This window comes from Sinocyclocheilus rhinocerous, unplaced genomic scaffold (assembly GCF_001515625.1).
Source record: "Sinocyclocheilus rhinocerous isolate Xijiao unplaced genomic scaffold, SAMN03320098_v1.1 scaffold2277, whole genome shotgun sequence".
In the NCBI taxonomy this organism is placed as follows: Eukaryota; Metazoa; Chordata; class Actinopteri; order Cypriniformes; family Cyprinidae; genus Sinocyclocheilus; species Sinocyclocheilus rhinocerous.
The window spans coordinates 123,486-143,527 of NW_015642816.1; positions in this window are offsets into that span (position 1 = coordinate 123,486).

A 20,042-nucleotide genomic window follows, 5' to 3' on the forward strand; every position below is an offset into this window, starting at 1 on the left:
TTCAGTTTGGAGGCTGTATCATTTGACAATTGGAATAGTGATTTTTCATCAATTATCAAATTTATCTTCTACTATTAAAAAAGCAAAATAAAGTTACATATATATTTAATGTGTTTAAAAAAAAGGTCTCTAATGCTTACCAAGGCTGCACTTTTTTTATTTAAAAAATGCAGTAAAAACAATAATATTACACAAATATTACCACAATTTAAAGAACAGCTTTCTATTTGAATTTATTTTAAAATTACATTTGTTCCTATGATGCCAAGCTGAATCAATTATTATTGATACTGTTAGAACCAAGTTTTGTTGCTTAATATTTTTGCTGCTTAATATGGGGGCTCAGGAGGAAAATGAGGTGCTGGTGAAGGCCAGGACACAGGATCAGATGATGCTGAGAGAAACCATGGTGGGAGGAGCCAGGGCAGGAAGAACAAAGTGGGGGCCCAGAGTAAAGCCAGGGCCAAGGCCAACGGCGGAATCAAGGGAGGGAAGAGCCATGTTGGAGACTTGGAAGGCAGTACCAGAGGGACGGCAGACTGAGACAGAGCTAATGGAGGTGGAGACCCAGGCGGAGCCAAAGAGCCGATGAGCCAGGGTGACACTGCTGGTCTGGAGGGCAAAGGCGTAGCTGACAGCTTGTGGAGAGGAGGAACCAAGGAGTCAGGGTGTAGCCGAAGGGTCGTGGGGCTAAGTTTGAGTTGGGGCTTGAAGGCCAGAGGTGGAGCAAGAGGATCGAGCAACCAAGGTGGATCTGGGGACCGGAAGGCGGATCCACGGCAATGAGAGGCACCAAAGAAGGAGGAGCAGAATGACTGACAGGATCCAGCGGAGGCAGGGCCTGGCTTTCTTTGGTAGAGGAGGTGGGAGAGGGAGGCTTGGTGGGATCGTTGGAGACTTGGAGCGGGGACGGGAGATTACGGGAATTATCCTCATCCAAATCTTCACAATATCCTAGAGAGGCCAGCTGCCGCCTACCCTCAGGCACGGGAATGTAGGTGGTGCTCCATTCCATTCCCTCGAACTTCACTAGCACACCCACTGGGACAGATGATGTAGCCATCTCACACCCCTGGTCAGAATTTCCATCGGGCTCGGGCTCCGGGGCGATGATTGGCTAATGCCTTGTATCTGGCACTAACATCGCGGCAGGCTTGGGCTCTGTGTCTGCGATGGGCTCAGGCAAAGGCTCCATGCAGGGTGTGGGAGGCGGCTGGCTGGGCTCTGGATATGGAGTGGGGCTGGTGATATCCTCCTCAGTGGGACAGATGGTGAACGCCAATCCTTTGTTCACCAGCACGTACTCCAAAAACACTGAACAGTTTAGAAAGAGAGAGAGAGAGAGACAGAGAGTGAGAAACCAAATGAATAAATAGAAAGGTCCATTTTAAATTATGAATTGTGTCCAACTCTAAATTTTACTGCTTAGTATTGTAAGCTCACTTAAAAAAATGTCCTTATTGCCACTTATAGCTTTGTGTGACATTTAACTTTGAATTTATTTGAGTGTGAGAATGTTAATCCTAAAATCTGTTTGACAAAATAGAGCTGTGCTTCCCAGGTATCAAATGTTAGGCTTTCCTTTGACTATTTTGAGGATCAACAGGGAGCTGAATGGGAAACAATGCAGTAAAAACTGCACTTAGGGTGACCAGCACTGCCACACTCTCAAAGTCAGCACTTTTTTTATGGGATTTTCTGGCCAGCTAAAAGAGGGGGAATGCCTATTGTGCCTATTGAGTATTCTTACACCGCAGTGTTGATCCTGGTGAATCATTCTTGCTAGGGGAAGATTGTGACTGGCACTGCAAATATACAGACTCTTTCTGCAGGCAACAGCAGGTTTTTGCATAGGTCGTAAACTGCAGCATTCATCACTCTATGAAGCCGTTTGATAAAAATGGTGTGACAAGATTTCTTTCTCTCCCACACACACACTAAACTGATCAACCTCAACATTACTCTTTGAGTTTAGGCAGGGAGAAGTATAGGTGTGAGAAATGAGAAAAAGAATAAATCAATATGAAAATATGATGCTCTTTTAAACACCAAAAACTATCAAAGATTGAATAAGCCATTCAGTGAATTAATACATAAATTACCTACAAAAAAAAAAAAAAGACAAATGTGCTTTTGATTAAACAACACAAAAGCCAATATTACCTCCATACATCCCATCGTGTACCTCAGTATTCATTAGCTTTATTCAAAGCGAGTGTCTATGTGTCATGGGTTTGGGTCAATTTCAGATTATTTTGCTGTCTGCTGATTCGGGTATATTTTAAAATGATGCATATATTTAGGAACCTGAAAATGGAGCTTCTTGTGTATTATAAGTCAATATGAAATTAGTTTTTTCACCCTCGACGGTCCTTGTTTTTTTTTTTGCCTGGGTAAAGAAATTGGCACAAACCCTCTATAATTATTTATTTTTGTGTGTGTGCTGACTGCTCGTGCTCAGATATGCTGTATGTTTTTTCTGGGTTTTTTTGTTTTTTTATTGATGAAAATTAGTCTAAAAAAGTTGCACCTGAAGGAAAATGTTGAGGAATCCACACGAAAATGTGGTTCAAGACGTTCTATAATACAAGAAGAAAGCTTTTTGTTTAATGTTTAAATTAATTTTAATGGCAGTTGCTCAGCTGACACATAAAGCAGGCAACCTGTTTGCTGCCATCTTCGCGCATGAACAGTAAATTCTAGACAAACCTTTGTTTGGGTCATACATTTCATAAATTTGACCAATCACTATGGAGCCCCGCATTTCTTCATTTCATGCTTTTCTAGCCTTTAGAAAACAAACAAACAAATGAACAAACAAATAGCACTATAGTAAAAAATCTAATGTAATGTAATATAATATAATATAATATTCTTTTATAATGACATAAATATTGTTTGGAAAAATGTCAAAGTCAGAACAAAGTCTGTTAAGTCAAAACACATGGCTAGATTTAAATGGCCATCAATGAAGAATTGAGATCTACTTTCACACATCACCTTCCTTTTTCTTTTTCTCCCATTTGACACATTTTTCTTTAAAGATTGACTCTATTTTTGAATAATTTCTGTAAAGTTGCATTTAAAACTATCCAAACACGTATTCTCTACAGACTTGCATTAAAAAGAGCAAAAGCAAATGAAACAGAGAAAATGACACTTAGCAAAAGGATTAGTCAGTAACTGGCTATGGTCTTTCACTGTGCATAAAATAAAAGTTAATATAGTCATGTAAATGCAATATAAATTAGGCTAAATAGAAGGTGGGATTGTAAACACTGATTATGAAGACCTTCAGATGTTGTTCATGAACTATAATTAATTCCTACTAAAATATATTATAAAAAAAAAAAAATACAGATTTTATATAAATTTATTGGGATTTCTCCAGTTTAAATTTTATTTAATTTCACATTAAAATTTCAATTCAACATGCATTTTGCTAACTAAATTAAAATTACTTTTAATTTGAGCATTTGAATTGGAATTTAAATACATTTTCAACTAGCACACAACACTGCCATGTACAGTACTGATCTTTAAGATCATTTATAAACATTGCTTTGTACTGTGGAGGTCATTTAGGGTTAGACGTTGGTGTTTAAAGAAATCTGAATAAAATAGTATGTATCAAAAGAAAGCTTCAATTACTTTTCCTATCAGTTTGCAGTTTAATTTAGCCACACATGATTGATTATAAGAGCAAGATTAAAACTTGATCTTGAATCCGTCTCATCACTTTAAGATGGCATAATAGATTTACACCATCCTTTTACTGTTGTATTAATGAGATTAAGCTCTCTTTTTGAATATCGGTTTCATCTCCTCTTTAACAGTCTGGCTAGAATGATGAAAGGTGAGAGACTGATTCTCGGCCGGGACCCAGAGCCATGGGTGAACTCCAGGAGTTCCCCTCCCAGGGCTCCCAGGATGCAGCTGCAATCGTGGAGGCACGAAGCAATGATTAAATGTCGCACTACATGGGGTAAGTTGTCATAATGGAAACCTGACCACTTCTAGAGAAAACATTTTTGTAACTGGAAAACACTGTTTGAACAATTTGACTTTTAATTCAAACTTCATTTTCAGAGATATAGTCAGACTAGCCTTTCTGCCCTATATCATAAATGTATTACTGCTTGTCTATTGGTGCACTCTAAAAAATGCTGGGTTGTTTCAACCCAACTTTTGGGTTAAAAATGTAATGTAAAAATTTAACCCAACGGTTGGTTTAGTCCATATTTGACCCAAAGTTGGATTGAAACAACCCACCATTTTTTAGAGTGACTATGCACACATGAAATTTTGAAGTAGAATAACTGAAATTTTGAAATATTTGTTAAAAATTGTAATAGCATATTCAAATAATAACTGTTCTCCAATTATCCATCTTTTTTTCTTTTTTCTTTTTTCTTTTTGAATGCATATTGATTGGCTGATACACAAGAAAAAGGTCACGTTCCAAACAGAAGCGCCACTGAGACTCATTAGATGTGGATTGACAGTCAGTGCAGCTACATCAAATCACAGGAAAGAAAGGTATTAAAGCAAAATTTAACCAACCATTCATTTGTCACATATATACTGTAATAATCACTGTAGCATTACAAGCCAGTCATATGAGAACCCATCAATCCCTTTCCACAGGGAAAATAACTTGCAAGCAGTTTCTTCTAGACAACAGTGCGATTAAATAAAGTCCAAGTGGGACATTCTGCTTCTTAGATTTTTCTCCTGATTTTTCTCTCACTTTGTCGGCATTAGAGTTTCAGAATAAATCTCAACAGTGTCTCAAATTGCGTTCAGATTTGCCATGATGCCAAAGTCTTTGATAAGAAATTTCATTATAAATTCTTCAAATTTCTCCAGGACCAAACCAGCTGTTTGTTTGTTTATTTTAATAATAATAATAATTTATCAGCCATTTCTACCAAAATAAAAGATTTTGACCAAAGCTTGAAATAACTATAAATATTTGTTCATTATAGAAATGTCCAAGACATTTCAAGTTATAGAAATCACACTTATACAATTCCCTAGTATATGCAGGTTTTCAGAGACTGTGACAACCCTGGTTCTTAAAAATAAATAAATAAAATAAGAAATGTAAGCTTGCAAGTCAGAAATTTATTTATTTATTTATTTGTTTGTTTGTTTTTAAAACGTTTAGCTTATTTTTACGAGATTTTGTCTTTTCTGTAAAGCCATGTTGTAAAGCCACCCTTGTAAGTGTGCAGAGGCATCTAGTGGGATACGGGCCCCTGTTGAGAACCACTAAGCTATTGCACTGTTTTTAAGCTGTGAGAAATAATTTTTTGGTTGACACCACCAGTTTATCTTGATTTGCTCATAACTCCCTATTGGACAGTTCGTCTATTGTGAGCTCAGTCAAGGAAGTCTAATATATGTGGAGGAAGATATCAATCTCAATGGCGGTTACTCAGCTGGCGCTACTTTCAAATGGCCATCGATTGAAAAAGATACTGTTGCCCACACAATTGTGTAGTTACAGCATGTAGCAGCATGGGCAAACTGCCCAAACCAACCAGACCAATAATTACAATTTTGTGACATTTGCAAAGTCAAATGCCAGGTGATTGGTGCTGAAAGGTTAATGCTGTAGCGAGTTTCAAAATATAACACACCATCTACATTAAACCTGACCCTAAACCTAACCTATACTGTTAACACAAGCAAAAGTGAAATAGAAACTTCTACATGTCTTTGAATTCTTCGATTGCGATTCTTGTTTCACGGGTCTGATATCCAAGAGCTCACAAGTGCAATGCTGTACCCGGTGCGCTACTGAGCAAGTTTGCTAGGTCAGAAAAGCCATACATAGGGATCTGGTTATGTGATGCAAATGTCGAAATTCATTAGTTTACAAATCATGCGCTACTATTGTGTAAGGGATCACAAAAAAATAAAAAAATAAAATAAAATAATAAGTGTTTAATAAAAGACAATTTGCCCCCATAATCATAATTATGTGAAAAGGATTAAAGGCTTTTGTCGCTTTACTGCCTCTAGTGTCCATTTCAGCTGGAAACTCCAGTGAATTATCCTCTTGAGTCCCGGCAAAACATTTTAGGAAAAAGATTAGTATTTTTTCATTACATTGTTTAGAGCATAAAAAAATTTACAAAAAAATGAAAATGATATTTCATTCATAAGTTATGCTACGTCCTTGGTAGAGGACATCAGGACTCAATTTTAAAAAATAAAATAAAAAGACATGAATGAACATGCATAGGCAAAAACAATGGATTTTTTTTTTTAAATCACCAATACATTTTTAGTTTTCAGGATTTTTTTTTTTCTACCGAACTTTGTATAAAGGTAATTCTCAACTATGTTATAACAGAATGATTTGATAGACCATTTTTCTTTATGCAAACTGTATGTAAAATGTATAATATATGTATATATAGACTAAATCTAATTGGCATATTAATGTGTTTTTGGGGCAACATGTAATGAAAAAAGAAGTGTAATAACAAGAGTAATAATTGACAAGATTTTCATAATAATATTAAAAAAATAAAATAAAATAATAAGTGTTTAATAAAAGACAATTTGCCCCCATAATCATAATTATGTGAAAAGGATTAAAGGCTTTTGTCGCTTTACTGCCTCTAGTGTCCATTTCAGCTGGAAACTCCAGTGAATTATCCTCTTGAGTCCCGGCAAAACATTTTAGGAAAAAGATTAGTATTTTTTCATTACATTGTTTAGAGCATAAAAAAATTTACAAAAAAATGAAAATGATATTTCATTCATAAGTTATGCTACGTCCTTGGTAGAGGACATCAGGACTCAATTTTAAAAAATAAAATAAAAAGACATGAATGAACATGCATAGGCAAAAACAATGGATTTTTTTTTTTAAATCACCAATACATTTTTAGTTTTCAGGATTTTTTTTTTTCTACCGAACTTTGTATAAAGGTAATTCTCAACTATGTTATAACAGAATGATTTGATAGACCATTTTTCTTTATGCAAACTGTATGTAAAATGTATAATATATGTATATATAGACTAAATCTAATTGGCATATTAATGTGTTTTTGGGGCAACATGTAATGAAAAAAGAAGTGTAATAACAAGAGTAATAATTGACAAGATTTTCATAATAATATATAATATTTCATAGGAATATTGAAATATAATTTATTTCCCTATTCATTTGTTGTGTCTCCCAAAATGCGTAATAAACATGCTTTTAGTCCCGTTGTCCTCATATGAGGACATGTATGAAATCAATGTCCTGTTTCGTAACAGAAAGTCATATTTTGATTTGAAACCCCATAACATTTTCCCGAAATGTTGATTTATGACACGCAGTTGAAAAATTAGTCAGATTGTCACTAAATTAAAATCAGACATTTTTGAAGACCAAGGAGAGGGAGTGGTCATGGTGAAACATCCAAACATTTAGTATCTCTGAAAAGCCCTGAATGTGCTCTTCAAAAAATGTCATATACCTTTAAACAGACATCTTGTGTGTCCTAACATAATTTGCATAACATAAAGATATCTCCTGAATAGGCACTGGGACTCTACAATTAAAATGTGATGCACAAAAAAAAAAAAAACTTTATGCAATTACTGAATTTGGTTTGTATATGGTTTTTTTTGAGCATTTGAGACAAACACAAGACAAACACAAGATACAAGTAATAAAATCTGAAAAATAAATAAATAAATAAATAAAATCAGAAATGACCATATGATTTAATCAATGCTAGCGGCCCCAAAAAATCATCTGCACACTTATGTTACATTTAAACATATCTGAATTTCATTGTATTAGGTAAAATATCAAATCAAATATCTCAAATATAATCTAAACAATTATTATTATATTTTCTTTTTCTAGAACTAACTTTTCTGAGCTTCCTTACTTCAAAAATAAATAAACAAACAAACAAATACATAAATAAATAAATCCTGGTGGTCCAGGAGGTGTGAGGAACCGCCCTGAACATGTGGCTGAAGAGAGCAGGTTCCTGAAGACACATGGCTCCTTAGGGCCACTGAACACACTGCTAGGACTAAAGAAAAAGATGCTGAGCTACAGGAAGAAAGACAAAGACAAAGTTGAATACAACACAATTACAGTTCTTTTTCTAGAACTAACTTTTCTGAGCTTCCTTACTTAAAAAATAAATAAACAAACAAACAAACAAATACATACATAAATAAATCCTGGTGGTCCAGGAGGTGTGAGGAACCGCCCTGAACATGTGGCTGAAGAGAGCAGGTTCCTGAAGACACATGGCTCCTTAGGGCCCCTGAACACACTGCTAGGACTAAAGAAAAAGATGCTGAGCTACAGGAAGAAAGACAAAGACAAAGTTGAATACAACACAATTACAGTTTGTGCATGCAGGTTTCCACTGAGTGGCACCAGAAGCCAGTTTTATTTTCTTCCGTACAGACAAGACTGTAGCGTGTATAAAAAAGCTGAACACATCTAAATCTATCAAATGTGAAGTCAAGTCAACAGGAAGCCCTGCAGTGTAAAATACTGCAATGTAAAGTCTGCAATGTAAAATAGTTTGTAAATCTATAATGAAACCTCAGACAAGACCACCAGATTATTTTTTTTTTTTTAGCATTTCAGAAACAGACTTACAAGAAAACCTACCTATGTATTCACAAAGCCGTTGGCTTGCTAACTGTACCAAATGCATTTGCATGACTTTCAATCAAGTTTTATGATGAAATAGTTCAACAGGTTCTCAAAAGACGCACAGTTAAAAGCATGCTATACAGTGGCAATACAAATAAATATGCCTTATTTGGGGAAGTAAAAATGTAGTTGTTGTAATAAATCTAATAAAAAGTTTAATAAATAATAAATACAAATATTCTGAAATTACATAAATATTATTTAAAATAATTTATATTGATTTTACATTTATTTTAGATTAATTTAAAATAATGAAAACTATTTATTTATTTATTTGGGGACATTTTGAGGACATTATGAGGGCAGTTGTCACATCAGAACCACAAGGGGGAGACAGAGCCACATAAATGCATTGTTTTCCCCTTACATGGACATTTGAATTGTTGTGTATATTCAAACAGTATGTTGACTTGTTCTAATTACAACGCAAAGCAATACAATTTATAACACAATGTGACAGCTTTTTGACTATTTTTAATCCAGTCAATTTAAAAAGGAAATGTATTTCATTCAAAACATGTAAGTTAAAGACATATGAGATATGCAAAGTATGCTACAATCTCATATAGGCTGATATTCTCGCTCTGTGTCGGTACATTGTGTGTGGTTTTTGGGGTGGATGGTGGGTCGAGTCTAGATCACTCTCCACCTGTGGCGACAGCTGGATGAGGAAGGGCTAAATTTAGCCAGATCTGTAGCCCGGGGTCTGGAAGTCCTGCAGTTCCCCTCGTCTGTCAAACTGTCTCTCTTTATTAGACAGAGGAGAGCTCGGGGACCATGGGAAAGTCAAATAATCATTTAAACGAGAACATGGCTCTGTTTCAGCGCAGCCTCACATTTTTTGCCTCTGAAGGGATCTTGTTCACAATGGCAGTACCCCATTCACAGCCTGACAACCCCTGATTCGCCAATTCTTTTCATGTAACTCAGTCAATAATGTCACAAATTCACTCTTTTCGGGGGACGAGATGGATCCCCCTCTGCGACACATTCTGGACGCGCTGACAACATTGACACGTTTTCTCTATAGCCTCAAATATTTGGAGTTTTAGATTCATTGTTTCTTTTTTGGTAAACTTGAAAAGGTTTGTTTTGCCTATTTGCACAGCTTTGGGTGCAAAGCACAATATGCGTCAATGCATGAGCATCTCATTTGCAGAAAATCTGTGGCTAAGTGAAGGAGTGGGCCACATAAACATCTTTGGGTGACAGCCTGACAGAAGTGTTTAGCTCAGCAGGCTTCATACAGACGTCTGCTGAATGAAACGCCTAGTGACAGGGTTCTTGTGGGGACACTGGAGCAGAATGGCAAACTGAGGGTGTTTGTTCTGGAAGGTTTGCTGAAGCTGTCTGTCTGTTGAGATGTGTGAAAAGTTATTGAGAAGTTTGGACTGTCATGATCTACATGCATCAATCAAGGTCTTGATTCGCCATGCAATAAAATGCATAAGTACAGCTGCATATCATTATTGATTTATTATTAAATGAGCATTTGTTGCATAATGTTTACAATTATTTTGACTCACCCCTCGGTGCAGTTGCAAAAAAGTACCTAAAAGAGAAATCCATGGGGCTGGCAATAAACATTAACTATGCACTGTTTTGGAAATACAGGCACAGAAAGTTACTAAAATGCATACTATACTGATATCAAATGACATAATGAAAAATTTTTTTTTTGTAATAATCTTTTGTCATGTCTTGAAGTACACGTATTTTTAAATCACATGTAAAGTACTTGAGTATTATTTGAACAATTATGTTATTTTATATTGCATTTAAATTTAATATATTTAAATGTACTTAACTGCAACTTCATCAGTATAAATTTATAATTATACATATATTTAAATGCATGAGACTGGATACTTTGTAGGTCAGTAAGTGATTAAGTCACACTAGTCTCGTGCCAAAATATAAATAAAATAAAATATAAGCTTTTCAGCCATTTATATATGTTTAAGTTATGCTATCTAAACATAAAAAAAGCATCTGAACATTAGTGTAGAGAGAGAATGAATGGGAGTATATAATTGTAAGCAGTATCACAAAAATTACACACACACACACACACACACACACCGGGAACACTTCCCATAACACCCGATGTACTTGCTACATCGTTAGAAGAATGGCATCTACGCTAATATTAGTCTGTTTCTCTCTTATTCCGAGGTCACCATTGCCACCAGATCCAGTCTGTATCCAGATCAGATGGTCACTGCAGTCACCCGGATCCAGTACATATTCAGACCAGATGGTGGATCAGCACCTAGAGAGGACCTCTACAGCCCTGAAAAAAATCACAGATCTGGCTCAAATATGATCATTTCGTGTTTGGTTTTTTTTTGTTTTTTTTCCAATGTGTAGATTTTACTGATTTTACTTAAGTTTACTGATTTTGACTTAAGTTCCAAAAATGTGTGTATTTGCTTATTCAAAGATGATGGAATAGACACACAAAATCTAAATGATTACAGATCACAAAATAGTTGTTGCTATGATTCGTGTTATCATTTCTATTCCTGCCCCCTGTGAAAAAAAATAACTGAGCAGCCAATGTGTGACCCTTTTACAAAAAGCTTAGGAGGGTTATGTATGATAAGAAACAGTCATGAAAATGTACTCTTCTTTAAGTACACTTAAGTGGCCTTTTGTTTCATTAATATTATATTATCTGCAAGTCCAGATTGTTTGTTTGTTCGTTCATTCGTTCGTTCATTAATTAATTCATTCATTCATTATGATTTGAAATACATTGCAAATGCACATTTACAATGACGTATACGATTATTATTGCATAAACAGAAGTTCAGCCACCTTAAAAAGTAGTCCTACCTCAAATAGTAAGATTGTACATCAAACAATAAACAGGTTTTTACAGAATCATAATATTTTTGTGGTAACACTTTACGGTAAGGGTACATGAATTACCATGAATTCATGCATAAATTAATGTGTGAATTATGCATTACTTCATGTATTAATATCTCATGAATTATCAGGAACTAACATGAGTTCAAAGACTTTCATTCATGACTTCATGGATGAACAACACCTTAATTAAGACATTAAGTAAGGTGAGTACATCATCATGATTTATAATTTATTACACATGATCATGATGTTTTCTTTGTCCACAAAAAACAAGGTCTTTACTATCCATTGTGGATAAAGCTATGCTTATGGCACATGATTCTTCTGTTATGAAACAGGACATCGATTTCATACATGTCCACTGTAGAGGACACCAGGACTTAAAGCATGTTTATTACACATTTTGGAAGACACAACAAATGAATAGAGAAAATATTATATATCAATATTCCTATTAAATATTATTATGAAAATCTTGCTAATTATTATACCCATTATTTCACTTATTTGTTCATTCTATGTTGCCCCAAAAACACATTAATACGCAAATTAGATACAGTTTATAGATACATTGTATATAATGTAAAAACTCGTTTATGGCCATTTTACACACATTTTGCATAAAGAAATTTTTTTTTTTTTTAAATATCTTTCATAACATAGTTGAGAATCATCTTTATATAAAGTATGGTATAAAAAAAAATTAAATTGATTTGTGATCAAAACAGAAATCACACAGTTTTTTGCCTTTCATGTCTATTCATGTCTTTTTATTTTTTATATATTTTTTTTAAACAGGACTTTTTAAAGTCCCCACTGTTTTTTTCCTGGTAGTCAGGAAGATATACAGGCTCTTAAAGTACATGGTATATGAAGTCACCACTTTAGTTGAGGGGCCACACACATGATGAAGTCATGAGAAGCTAATGCTTAGTTAATGATGATGTAACAACGTCCGTAGGTCGGGAAGAAGGAGGCGGGGACCGGCGAACGTTCAAACAAAACTTTAATAACAAAATAAACAAAATAGCACGACAGCCCCTCGCGGACGACTGTCGCGCACAAACAGAACCAAAACACAAAATAAAATCCAGGCCTGGTCCTCTCTCGTCCAACACTGTCGTCACTCCTCCTTTTATCCTTCCGGAGCTCCTCCGTGGGACTCGAGACCGGTGAGTGGAATGTCTTAATTAAGGTGTTGTTCATCCATGAAGTCATGAATGAAAGTCTTTGAACTCATGTTAGTTCCTGATAATTCATGAGATATTAATGCATGAAGTAATGCATAATTCACACATTAATTTATGCATGAATTCATGGTAATTAATTTACCCTTACCGTAAAGTGTTACCATTTTTGTTTATATGAATATAAGCTTTACATTTCTGCTTTTAAACCTTCTGGAACTCTGGTCTAATGCATGTTTATTTTTATTATTTTTTTATTATTTTTATTTTTTTTTTGGTAATTGAACATTATGCTGTCAAATTTAACATTATAAAACATTATTCTATAAAAAAAGTAAGCCTATTGTCATATTAGTACAGTGTCGTCTAGGATTTCGTCTGCTGATGGACATATATCAGAAAAGTGCCAGGATTGGCAATTAAACTTTAATAAGAGAGGAATAGTCCACCGGAGACATTCACAATTGAGTGAGTGAAAATCCTCAAGGGCTAACTTAATTAATGGAAGTAATTAAGTGCCTTTTATCTTAAAGAAGAACAAAGAATGTTTTCTCAGCCGACAACGGAAATGGTCCACTCAAATAATGGAGGGAGGTCTTCGGGGCAATTTAAAGTGACAATATATCCTAATTGGGGAAACAAGTCAGTGGCACTAGATGACTCCACTGTCTGGCTGCTGTTCTATCCCAGTATGCCCTGCTCTTCATGCAAGCCCGGTTCTGCAGCCCACAACCTTTCTATCACCTAAGGCATGCCAAAGCTCGCCGTTTAAATGACTCGTCAAAGTCATTGTTCAGTGTCAGATTCTTTTGTTCGCACAGACACACAGATCACTGATTGTTACTTTACACACTGGTTTATGAAGTCATGGTAAACTGATTTTATACATTTTCTTAGAATTTATTTGAATGTCTCCAGACAGTTCAGCACATAAACAACTGGAATAAATGGCATATATGCTTGTTTGCATTGAAGTTACTGTGAAACAGCTTGAAACAAGACAATGCAAATATATCTATGATAAGCACGCAGTTGCAACCGCGCTTCCTATTATTGGGTGCTTGAATGCTGTTCAGCAGTCTGCTTTATTACCATATGACAGAATGAATGTATGGTTATAGCATTGTAAAGATGATAGATACAGATACAGATGCACCATGCAGAGCAATCAGCCAGGTGGAAAATCGGGCTAGAGCTTATGTTTTACTGGCATTCAGTTTAATGTGGATGTATCAGGAAATGTGATACTTTCTCTCTACATTTCGCTTAGAGTTTAGAGTCTGAGTCAGTGTGGAGAAATGGCAAAGGAAATGGCACTCTCATGCGATCAGTAGGAGGATTTGAAAAGAGATCATTTTGAAAGTGTCTTACTTGTGCAGCCATTAACAACATCAACACTTGGCACTGAGTCTTTGACGCATGCCAGAATGAAAGCTGGTAAACTCAATGAAGACCATTCAACTTGAAGTCACTAAAGCTTGTTATGGTGGCATTTTATTCACTTAAACAAAGCTTTCCATTTCAATATGCATGCAATATGCTTCTTAAATGAATCATTTTGTTACAAATGAAAATGATGTCTAATTAAAAATTTCATCCTTCATGTTATTCAAAACCCATATATTGGACCCTATCGGAATTGCACAGTTTCTTCTTCTTTTTCTTCTTCTTATCCAAAATTAATCGCATTTTAGAGGGTCAAAACTTTCCACACGCACCAGAAGTGGTGAACATTTATGTCTGATATGGGTTTCAGAAGTGGGTGTGGCAAAATGGCTCAATAGCGCCTCCTATACACTTTCAACAAAGTGTTCCTCGAGCTACATTTCACGTATATGTAAGGAATACGGTAGACACATGTAACGTCCCAATACCTACAAAAAAAGTCTCTTGGAGCTAAATCTGAAACCCAACAGAAAGTCAGTTATTTTTAATTTTGTCTGCAAATTTTCTGTCATTTTTGCCATTTTCAGGTGTTGGACTTTAATGAACTCCTCCTAGAGATTTAATCCGATCAACACCAAATTTGGCCAGTGCAATCTAAAGGCCTTTTGCAATGTTTCAAGCTGTTTCATATTGAGTTTTCATTGGCGGCCTGACAAATTCCGATGTTTCGCCATGAAGCAGAAAGTTGTTAAAACTCTGGTATACAATGTCTGATCTGCCCCAAACTTCACATATTTGATAAGAGTCCTGGCCTGAAGACATCTACACATCAATATTCAGTTATAGTCGTAGCGCCACCTGCTGGAAACAGGAATTTGTGAGGCACATATAAATGACTTTGATATATTCCTCCTATATATATCCCACTTTAAGTGCATATTGCCAATCCGTTCACTGTTTTCCACCCGCCACCGGGTGGAGGTGGCTTCGGGTGCGAGGGCCCTTTCAACGCTGCTTTCAGCTTTAATTCAAGTTTGACAAAGACTGTGACTGGATCATTGAGTTAGTGAGCTCAATTCAATAACTGGATCCACAAACCAGTTCTTATGCACAGGTTGTTTTTAATTAAGCAGATGATGAAGTTCACAAATCAGACAGAACAAGGTCATGAATTGGACTGATTCATTCACAAGTTCCACTTAATGACTCTATGATCCATTTGTAGTCATTTGCAAGTTAACAGTTCACCGGAGAGCAATATTTTAAGTGAAAAATGACATTAAATTGGTCAAAAGTGACAGTAAAAATATTAATAATTTTAAAAATGTTTTCTATTTTAAATAAATGCTGTTTTAAACCTTCTGTTCATCAAAGATTTTTGGAAAAAAAAAGTATCATGTTTTCCACAAAAAATATTGAACAAACATCTGTTTTCAACATTTATAAATAATCAGTTTATTGAGCATCACATCGGCATATTAGAATGATTTCTGAAGGATCATGTGACACTGAAGACTGGAGTAATGATGCTGTAAATTCAGCTTTGATCACAGGAATAAATTACATTTTAACATATAATCACATAAAATACATTTATTTTAAATTGTAATAATATTTCACAAGATTACTGTTTTTGGTAATGTTTGGCCTTGGTGAGCAGAAGAGACTTCTTTAAAACACATTTAAAAAGATGAAAGTCAGTCTGTTACCACACTCAAAGCTATTGTATGAATTCAGAAGAGTTTATTTGAAATCTTTATGTATTGCTTTGTAAGTATTTTTAGTGCATTAAAATTAATTCATGCCTCATACAATGTATTGTCCCTGTCCTCAATTTGAATCCACGCTAAACCACTAATAAGCAATTGTAATAGCAGTGGTTGCCTATATAAGCTTCACAACAGTTTAAACAAACTTCTCAATCATAATTCTGTTATTTGCTTTGGATTATGAACATAAACAGATTTGGTGCATTATGTCATTGTATTGGTTACTTCAGCAGTCTTAACCACTATACAGTAGTTTAAAAGCAAAGCAAAGCCTATGATGGTGGAAGCAATGGTGTCAGGTGACACTTAAAAGGGAAAGACATCTGCAGCAAAAGATATATGACCCAGTGGCTAAGTAATGGACTTCTGTGTGCACAGTCCCAATAGACCTCCTAATGCCTTGTTAAGAATCTGTTGAGCCTATTTCGTCTCACTTTATTGCCACTAACATGGAGATATTGTATTACTGACAGGAACAAATAAGCACATGGCGACAGAATAATACGGCCTCAAATGTTAGAAAGAGGTTTGCGTTCCTTTCAGAAGGGAGCTTTTCTATCCGTGTGTGACGTTTGCGGCTCCTGAGACAGAAAAGTATTTGAAGTAAATGGAAAAAACTCTTTGCGTTAAATAGTTTCGCTGAATCTATTTTCGGCATGCTTGCTGCTGTTTTGTGTTTGAGGGACCGATTGCAATTGTGTGTGAAATTGAATTGGTGAAATGACAGATCTCTTAGGACCATGAATCAGTATTATTATTTGCCGTTTAGTGTAGGATGCATGCTTGTTATGCTGTAATATTTCAACAAATCATTGCATTTATTCTCACTAATCTTAAATTTAAACTGTGAGATATGTTGCGTGCCTTATTTATTATGTGACCGTCATTTTCCAAAACTCTCTGTGATGCTTCAGGCTGAAGAGAAAAAGAGATAAAAATCAAGATATAAATAAAGGTAGACGTATGTGAGTGAACTACATATCCATTTCTAACACAAAATTCCTTAAAGTCCCCCTGTAGTCAAATATTTTATCCCTTAAAACCTATCTTTGATCATCAAAATTACATATTTAAATGTTTTTTCTTGTGAAAAGCACATTAAACCACAGCTTAATGGGTTTTTTGCTTTAATTTATTTTTGGTTTTGTGCTGGTATTGGTATATTTTGCATGCTAGTGATAGGAATCGATCCCTTGACGTGATTGGTTATTGGTTTGTGACGTAGCAAACCGAGGGCTGTTTCAAACCGTATTTCTGGGTCAGCCTTTGGGAAACTACAGTTTTAAGGAGAAAATACTCAGCAATGGTGTTGATTAATAGATTGGCACATGGTTTGTCTAAAGGCATATTAAAAACACCATATAGACAAATAAACAACATAAAGAACTTGATTTTCACTACAAGGGGACTTTAAATATCAAGAATATGTCCAAAATATGTCACATGTTGACCCACCATCAATTCACAGTATTCACTTCTCAATCACAAAGTAATACTTTCAGTAACACAGTATATTAAGAGATCACAGTGTGTTAGGCTCGGACTCAGAATGTCAGGCGTTAAGTGCTCTAATTGCCCGCAGACAAGCTGGCACAGCAGTGAGGCGAGGCAAATCTGTGTTAATGATGTGTGGGGCTGCTAGATATCCCCTCATTTACACATCCAGCCAGGACTCACTGAGCTGAAATAGTAGTGGATCTTGGCCATTCTTCTTTACCGACCACCAGAAGCTGGAATTATGGGCTTCCCGATTTCAAATGATCCCCTCTATTAGTGAGACACACGTAATTGTGTGTGAGGCCACCGCCGCGATACGATGAGGCGAGTCTCGCCTTAAGCTTTCCGACAGCAGTCATCATTAACCCCAGCGGCCAACTCACAAGGCCACCGCTGACCTCATCACATCTGGCTGTCGGTGAGGAATGGCTGTTGAGCTCGTCTGCCTCTCTGGAGCTCAAGATGGATTGGCCCATCCATTCAGACGGCTGGACAGTAGGACAATCCGTCAACGGCCTCATACATAGTCCACTGCAGTCAATTAAAATACACATTGTAGACACAGAAGATTTCGATTGGGCTGATACTGAACAATGAATTAAAAAGCTCATTACATTTGATGCATTAAAACTGCTCCTGGCTACAGCTGGTGATTTCATATTTTAGCAATTAATAAGATACAACATCCTACAAATTATATCTGGATGATGTCTTTGTATATGTAATATGAAACCTAGTTTCATTAAATGTATTATGATTAAGAAAGATTTCTATTAAGTTTTGATTTGTTATTGCTATTATCATTGTTGTTTGTTATATAAAATATTAGAAATGGCTTTGTTTCTATTAAAGTTGGATGGATTGCCATTTTTAATGTTTCGTCTCATTATAGACATTACTGTTCAAAGGTTTGGTGTCAGTCAGATTTTAAAATGTTTTTGAAAGAAGTCTCTCATGCACATCAAGGATGAATTTATTGGATAACAAACAAACAATAAAACAAACAACAAATGAATAAATAAATAAACAAAAATACAGTAAAACAGAAATACTGTGAAATATTATTACAACTTATTGTGAAATATTATTACAACTTAAAATTACTGTTTTATATGTGCATATTGTCAGACTCTGTTCCTGTCTCGTGTTGTGTTCTCCCCCACATGCTCCATGACAGTTTTCCCTCATGTTTGATTATGTTTATCAGTGGTGTATAAAGTACCTTAAAGCCATACTCAAGTAAAAGTACAGATTCCTTACCAGAAAATCACTTTGGTAGAAGTTGAAGTCACCGTTTAGAATATTACTTGAGTAAAAGTCTTAAAGTATGTGATATTTATTGTACTTAAGTACGAAAAGTATTTTTTAAAATCTTAAACATACTTAAGTATTGAAAGTAAAAGTACAAGTAAATGCAAAATGGAAAATAAGCAAATAAATATATATAAAATATTTTCATACACAGCTTGAGTAGCAAGATTGTGTTCGGTTTTAACTGTTTCTTCCATTTTGTATTTTTGGGTAAGAATAAGAAGCACTTCATCCGGTACTTGGTATCTTTCATTCCAACATAAGAAAACATTTCTGGAATCTGCATCTGAAATAGGATTTAGATGTATTTACAGTTTATGTAAAAAAAAAAAGCGCTGGCAGAGATGCCGTAAGTATGGCCCTGCGACGCAGCGTCTCGTTCCCTCGAGGAACCATGGTTACATGCGTAGGGAGGGAGATCTGTTTTGTAGCTGGAAGACCTCTCTTAGGGGGACCATAGCAAACAAGCAGTTGGTCCGCCCTTCTCCACAGGGCAGCTCTGTGGATGTATGAGTCCAGTGCTGGCACTGGACACATACAATTAAGCTTCTGCTGGTCTGGCTCCCTGAACGGAGGAGAACTAAAGGCCTGGAGTACGACAGGCCGTGGTGTAGAGGAGGGGACCTTAGGAACATACCCCGCCCGAGGGTACAGAAATGCTTTGGCCAGACCGGGCACAAAGTCGAGATAGGAAGGGGCCACTGAGAGGGCCTGCAGATCCCCAACACTCTTGAGAGAAGATATCGCCAGAAGAAAAGTAGTCTTGATAGTGAAGTGGCGATCCGAGATCTCCTCGATAGGCTCGAAGGGAGGACTACAGAGAGCTTCTAGCACCACAACCAGGTCCCACGGAGGGACACGATATCGTACCGGAGGCCTCAGCCTCAGCGCACCGCGGAGGAAACGTGTAACTAGGGGGTGTCTGCCCACTGACTGGGCACCGAGAGGGGTGTGGTAGGCTGCAATGGCCGCCACGTAGACCTTCAGGGGGGGGGGGGGCAACCCTGCGGAGAATTGGGCCTGCAGGAATTCCAGCACTCTACCAACCGGGCAGTTAACTGGGTTGAGCTGGCGGTCTCCGCACCAAGAAGTGAAAAGTTTCCACTTCAAGGCGTACAGTTTCCTCGTTGAGGGAGCTCTGGATTGGAGGATGGTCTCAACAACAACCTCGGTTGAGAGAACGGAAGCTATGAGTTGTGCGAGGAGAGGAGATCTCTCCTGATGGGAATCTCCCATGGAGCGCCGTCGAGGAGAGAAATCAGGTCCGAGAACCATACTCGGCCCGGCCAGAACGGGGCTACTAGCAGAAGACGGACC